The 6,000-nt window shown below is 48.9% G+C and overlaps 1 protein-coding gene across 1 annotated transcript in view; it reads right to left on the minus strand.

Moving 5' to 3' along the window:
• FAM107B (family with sequence similarity 107 member B) overlaps window positions 1-5,545 on the minus strand; it is a 59,769-nt gene extending 54,224 nt beyond the window's left edge. The window contains exon 1 of the mRNA XM_035337346.1: window positions 5,400-5,545. The gene's annotated coding sequence lies outside the window, so the exon portion shown is untranslated. The remainder of the gene's footprint in view (window positions 1-5,399) is intronic.
• Between the last annotated feature and the right edge of the window lie 455 nt (window positions 5,546-6,000).

Genomic DNA, 6,000 nt, shown 5'->3' on the forward strand with positions numbered 1-6,000 from the left:
CAACTCATCCTGCCCGTGCAAAGAAAGTTTCCTTTGGCTCCAGAAAAAAACCTTGCTCTCCAGAAGTACCAAACAACAAAGCTTCTCCTCTACATCAGATTAGCACGCAAAGTGACTCAAGCCCATCTATTCTGATCCCCATCCCTAAGCGCTCTGCTCAGCAAGTAGCACACTTCGCCGTCTGACAGCACAAACTCCAGCCTCTCTGAAACCTTTTAGCCTGTTTAGCAACACCCAGCACAGCCCCCGGCCTACATCAGGAGAGCATTTATGCACACACGAACGGTCTTGACCCACTTCTTCTCACATTGTCTGAAACACTCGGAGCTGTGAACTCCATTTCATCATTAGCTCTAGAACAAAGGCCCGTGCATAGCCGTGAGCTCTTATGAATGCGCATTCACTGCACATGCAGGGAACAAGAACCGCTCTGTTGTTTCCCATCCTCCTCCTCCTCCGGCCAGCCCACCAGGAGACCCACTAAATGCCATCCCTGTAGGAATACCTTTGACTGGCAGTGCTGGGCTCCCCGTCCAAGCAGATGCCACCAGGTTCCCAAGTCAGCTAGCACCAGCTGGCACTAGCATGGTGAACTGAGCATCCTTCTGACAGAGATGGGACAAAACTCTCAATATTCAAGTAAGAAAAGTAGCTTAATGTGGGTTTCCCTTCACACAATAACAAAGTTTCAGGACTCAGTTTCCCTCCCTAAAATACACTGTGCTGCAAAGCAGAGGGACCACATCATGGCAAAGACGAGGGCGTTCTCTCCTTCAGAAGCATTTGTAAGTTTTAGCTCCCTACCTTACAGGTGACTTTAATTCCTGCGTGGAGGATAAAACCAAGACCTATCACAGAATATCCCGAGTTGGAAGGGACCCACGAGGACCACCGAGTCCAACTCCTGGCTCCACATAAGATCATTGTCCACACAAGAGCACGTTCCATGCTTGATCATCCTAAGGCCAGCTCTCCACAGGATGCTTAATGCAGCTGTAAATGTATCAGGCTGAGATTTGCTAGAGGACAGACCAGGGGTTTAACAGTTTATCCTGCAGGCATGCTGCCTGAAGTTTCAGTGTAAATGTAAAATAAAGAAATAACCAACCTCATCTGAAAGAAAGGCGTTTGTTCCACTGTTCCTAACTTACTGCATCATCCCTCTCTTTGAAGAGCGCATATCTGCACAAAAGGCAATCTTCTGGTTCCGTGCTGCCAGAGAAATTTTTAAAATGTAAGCAAATCCAGGAGGTTTGTTTGTAGGATAAATAACCTTTGCTTTATTTAGCCCTATCGCATTGGTACTCCCAGCTCTCACCATGAGACTAGCAGCCCTGCCCTGTCCAAGCAAGCTGATGACCTGCTAAAGGCCCAATTTATGCTCAGCTGGAGTAGATTTAGACTGGAATGCAAACTGCACCGAGACCTGCTTTAGACCCAGGTTAAAAGAGTAACTACTGAGCTGAAATGTGATTTGACAGTATTAGGCAGACAAACGCCCCCAGATCATTGGAGCTTGTTCTTTTCCACTCAGAACTTGGAGAGGCTGCTCTCTCACCTGGGAGTTTCCTACCCTTCATTGCACAAAACATTACGGTGTTGGCCTAAACACGGAAAGTAGACCCAAAACATGTTTTGAAATTAAATCGAAGGCCACAAGGGACTTGGCAGCTGGAACAGTCAACAAATAGCACAGGCACCACAGTCCCACCAGCACCCTTCCAGCTCTGCAGGGATGTGCGTCCCTCCTGCCAGCACTTGCTTACCTGCAGCTGAAGGACCTCCCCGAAGGTCCAGCCAGACACCCATCTATGAAAGCAGCACCCACTAGGTGGAAGCAGGTGTAGAAAGGGGAAGAAAAGTGTTTTTGTCATTCTCCCTCCCCTGTGTGTGCTGAATGTCTTAGCTTAAGGACTTACAAGTACAAACACCTCCCATTTTTCATCGTCTAACAAAGACCAGCAGGCATGCTGATGCTTGAAGAAGCAGCTGACCGCTAACTGCGCCTCAGCCAGGTTACCAGGCTGTTTTTCATAACCCTCTGCTAAGCCACTTTGGACCATGCCTCTTCTCTTCTCTCCACGTGCTCTGTGCAGGCGGAAGGAAGCTCTTTCGTTTCAGCACTAGCCAGCAGTTCAAAAGACCCAAGTTCAAGCTCTTGCACCACCGCACATTTCCTGTGCAATCGCAGAAAAGCCAGTTACTTTTTCTGTGCTTTTATTCTCCATCTGCAAAGGGAAGGAGTCTTCCCCGCAGTGCAAAGACACAACACCTTTCTGTTTCAGCATGGTTTTGAGAGGATTAATGCAACCAGAGAATGCACTCACTGAGATAAGTCTGACAAGAGCATTAAAGACGTGGAAAAAGGAAGATAAATTACCTGGGTAGGACTTCATTTCTCTCCTTCTTAGCAAATTTGCACCTCTGTGTTCAGGTTGTTGTGTGACCTTTCCACAGCCTAACCTTTATGTTGGCTTGTGTTAGAATTAAGCATCAAAACCTCGACTTACACACTCGTTGGGTAAGTTTAAATAAAAATAATAAATAAATAAATCAAGTTAAAAGAGTTTCAGGCTCTTTGCAACATATTAAGCTTCAAACTATACTTACAAACTTGCCAGGTCTGGCCAAACCGGAATAAACTTTTGACTAGTCACCGAGCTGAAGAAGCATTGAGCACAGTGTGTTGGTTTTTTTTTTCCCTCCAAAGTTAAGACTGATGTGGAACTTGTTCTTTTGGTGCTTGCTTTTTCCAAAAACGCACGTCAGAACAACATCAGCTGGGAATTGTGTCTGACATGCTCTTTTTGTGTACCTAGGAGATGCAAACAGACAGATCCAAAGTTCTACCGTGCAAAAATGCCAGATATAAAAATGGTCCATCAAAGATTCTGTAAAGCTGAGTATTGACTCACTCTCTTTAAAGCTAACCCAGTGCCAGAACAGCCTCACCGTTGGCCAAATGTATTTAATATTGTCAACTGCATACAAAGGTAACAATTCTGTTCAATAAAATCATTTTTTGAAACTGTAACGAAGCCAAAGTTCTGTTAAGGCCAATTACTGGTTAAACATTTCCACTCTTCCCACGGCTAATAAACAAGAATGCTGCTTCTACCTTTACCAATTTTCTTCTGCTCGCACTTTAAAGGATTTTTCTTTTTTTAATGCTGTTACACGACTGGTGCTTTGATGTTACTCAAAACCAGGTCTGTTTCTCAACACCACAAGCATGGCACTCTGTAAAAAGTTCAGTGAATTGCCCCCCACACACCCCCTAATGTGCTCTCAGTCCATCTCAAGCCTGGCTGTTACACTAAAGCGACTCTGTCAAACAATCTGCCACTTCAGCAAGTGCACTGACCATAACCACGCACAAATCAGCTTGCAGAGGCCTGTGCATGTGTCAGAAACGAAAGGCCTCCAAACTGCAGCTGCCGTGCAGTTCTTCACTGACCTAGCTGTGCGGTGTTATTATGGGACAGTTCAGTGCACTAATTCCAAAACCTTTAAACGCTCAACTTGAGCTACAGAAACTTCTGACTTTTGGAAGAAGAAAGATCTCAAGACTGAAAAGAGAAGGAAGACCACAAACTGACGTGTAGCAAAAAGGAAAAAGCAAGTTGGAGAGTGTTTAGAAGATCTGATTAGAAGACTGTCTCACTTCTACCCCTTACCTTCAGGAAGCGTCAGCATAACATTTCCATTAACAATACTTCAGTGCTGGAGATAAAGTAGCAACATTGCTCTCGGGCATTTTGGACCCTGAAAACACAAATGACACTTCACCTGCCAAAATCATCCCTGGCAAAACTCCACTGACATCAGTGGAACTACCCCAACCATGAAATTGGCCCACAGTTGCTTTAAGACAATAATGGCTTTGTTTTAGGAGAAATAGGGTATCTGTGGTTGTTTTTAATAAAGCCTAGCCAACAATTGCTTATTGTTACTAAGCAAATATCACTGACAATAAGCAAGCAGCTATCACATTTGCAGTACACACTGTCTGTCCATTTATCGCTTAGGAAAACAACCGCCAATAAAGGAAGAAGATTCTCAGCGTCCTGTTCAAATCACGAGGAGATTAAAGACTGAATGCTTCTCCAATTGCCCACAACATCCACAAGTAATTATTTCCATTTCAACAATGTTCTTCCACGCTCCTAATTCACTGCCAAGTCAATGAAAGTTAAACATCCCAGTTGGAGCGGCGGGATTTAGCGCACATACCCACGTACCACAGTGCTGCCAGGGAGTTATTCGACAATACCCCCACCACAATCCACATACAGCAACCACATTATGCTCATTCAAACTATTTTTTTTCCTCATGTTGTTGCATTTTTGTCTGACTGTGCAGATTCTCAATGAAAAGAAAAAGTTCACGCGTTCCCGGCTCCTTCTCAAGCGTGCCCTGAACTTGCAGAACCGGACTCTGCTCCGACACCAAGGCACTGCCATACGCCAGTACTCCTTAAACTATTACAGAAAATTAAACAGGAGGAAACACGTAGTTAAGTCACACCGACCTTCTACATTGTATTCCTTGCCCATGTGAATGCTCAAATTCTCTGAAAACACTCATCTGTGCAGTCACGCTAACCAGTCGTGAAGCGTTTCACTCCAACACGTATGGAAATGGAGACATTGGGACTGTCCAGCCAGTTCAGGGAAACTTTTGACAGAGCCGCAGTTAGAGGGGTGGAAGCACAGAGAGAGTCAGCCAGCCTCTGAGGCTTGCAGTTTTACTAAAAAGTGGGTATTTGTAGGGAGACGACCACTCTGCACACCCAAAGTTCAGCTGCAGCCACTGCTCTGAGCTCACCTTTACTGGGGCAGGAGATAAAAGAAGTCATCCCGCCATCGCAAAGCAATGTGATTATTTTTCTCTCTCTTCACACCCAGCATAGCACGAGGACACTCGGCCACCACAACCAACCCAGGAGAGAATAAAAGTTACTCCGTGGAGCGAAACCCCTCCGCCAGCCCCAAAAGTGAGAGGAAAACCATCAAACGCGCAAAAGCCATGCTCCAGAGCAGCCCGGACGGAGGGGCACCCTCCGATTTCGCCCCCTCAAGCCTCCCATCCTAAAAAGAGAGAAGCCGGGCAAAGGGGGCTGTCCCCCGGGGTCCCCTCAGCCCCCTCAGGCACCCGGGGAGCTTCGGGGTGCGCCTGAGGGGATCCGGGGTGCACCCTGAGGGGAAGCTGGGTGCACCCTGAAGGGATCCGGGGTGCTCCCTGAGGGGAAATATCGGAGTGCACCTTGAGGGAAATCGGGGTGCACCTTGAGGGGGATCTCCCCCGATCCCCGCCTTCACCCCGCCGCCCGGGCTGTCCCGCCCCGCCATCGCAGCGCCTTTGTGTGCGGGAGATCCCCGGCCACAAAAAAACCTACCTCGGCGGGGGCTGCTGTCCCCGAGCCGCCGGGGAGAGGCACCGGCAGGAGGAGAAGGACACCCGGAGGGAAGGAGGAGGGACACAGAGCCGGAGGGAAGGCGGCAACTGCCCGCTCGGAGCCGGCCCGGCCTCGCCTGAGGGGAGCGGCGGGGCCGGGGGCGGGCCGGGGGCGGACCCGGCGCTGAGTCAGCGCCCAGGCGGCTCCTCCGGCCCCGAGCACGGAGCCGCCTTTGTTGTCGGGCTCCCTCAGGGCGAGGGGCAGCCAAGGGGGAAAGCCTGAAAGAGTGAGGGGATAAAAGGGGGTGGCCCCCAGCCCCGGCATGAGGCTGCCCCTGGCCCCCCGCGCTGAGGGGGGAGAGGGGCCGGGCCCACTGTGGGCAGCAGCCGTGGTGGTTTTAAGGCACATGGTGAGGTCCCTGAGTGGCCTGGTACACCTGCAAGAGTGATTCTTCTTCCCTCAGGAGTCTCCAGCTGCCTTTTTTTTTTTTTCAGTTCCCCGTCTTCATTTCTTCTCCCTCTTCCTTGTCCCAAACCCCTAAAACTACCTTGTCCCCTATGGACATTCCCACTGAATAGGAATTAAGGTCCCCACTCTGTGC

This window comes from Oxyura jamaicensis, chromosome 1 (assembly GCF_011077185.1).
Source record: "Oxyura jamaicensis isolate SHBP4307 breed ruddy duck chromosome 1, BPBGC_Ojam_1.0, whole genome shotgun sequence".
In the NCBI taxonomy this organism is placed as follows: Eukaryota; Metazoa; Chordata; class Aves; order Anseriformes; family Anatidae; genus Oxyura; species Oxyura jamaicensis.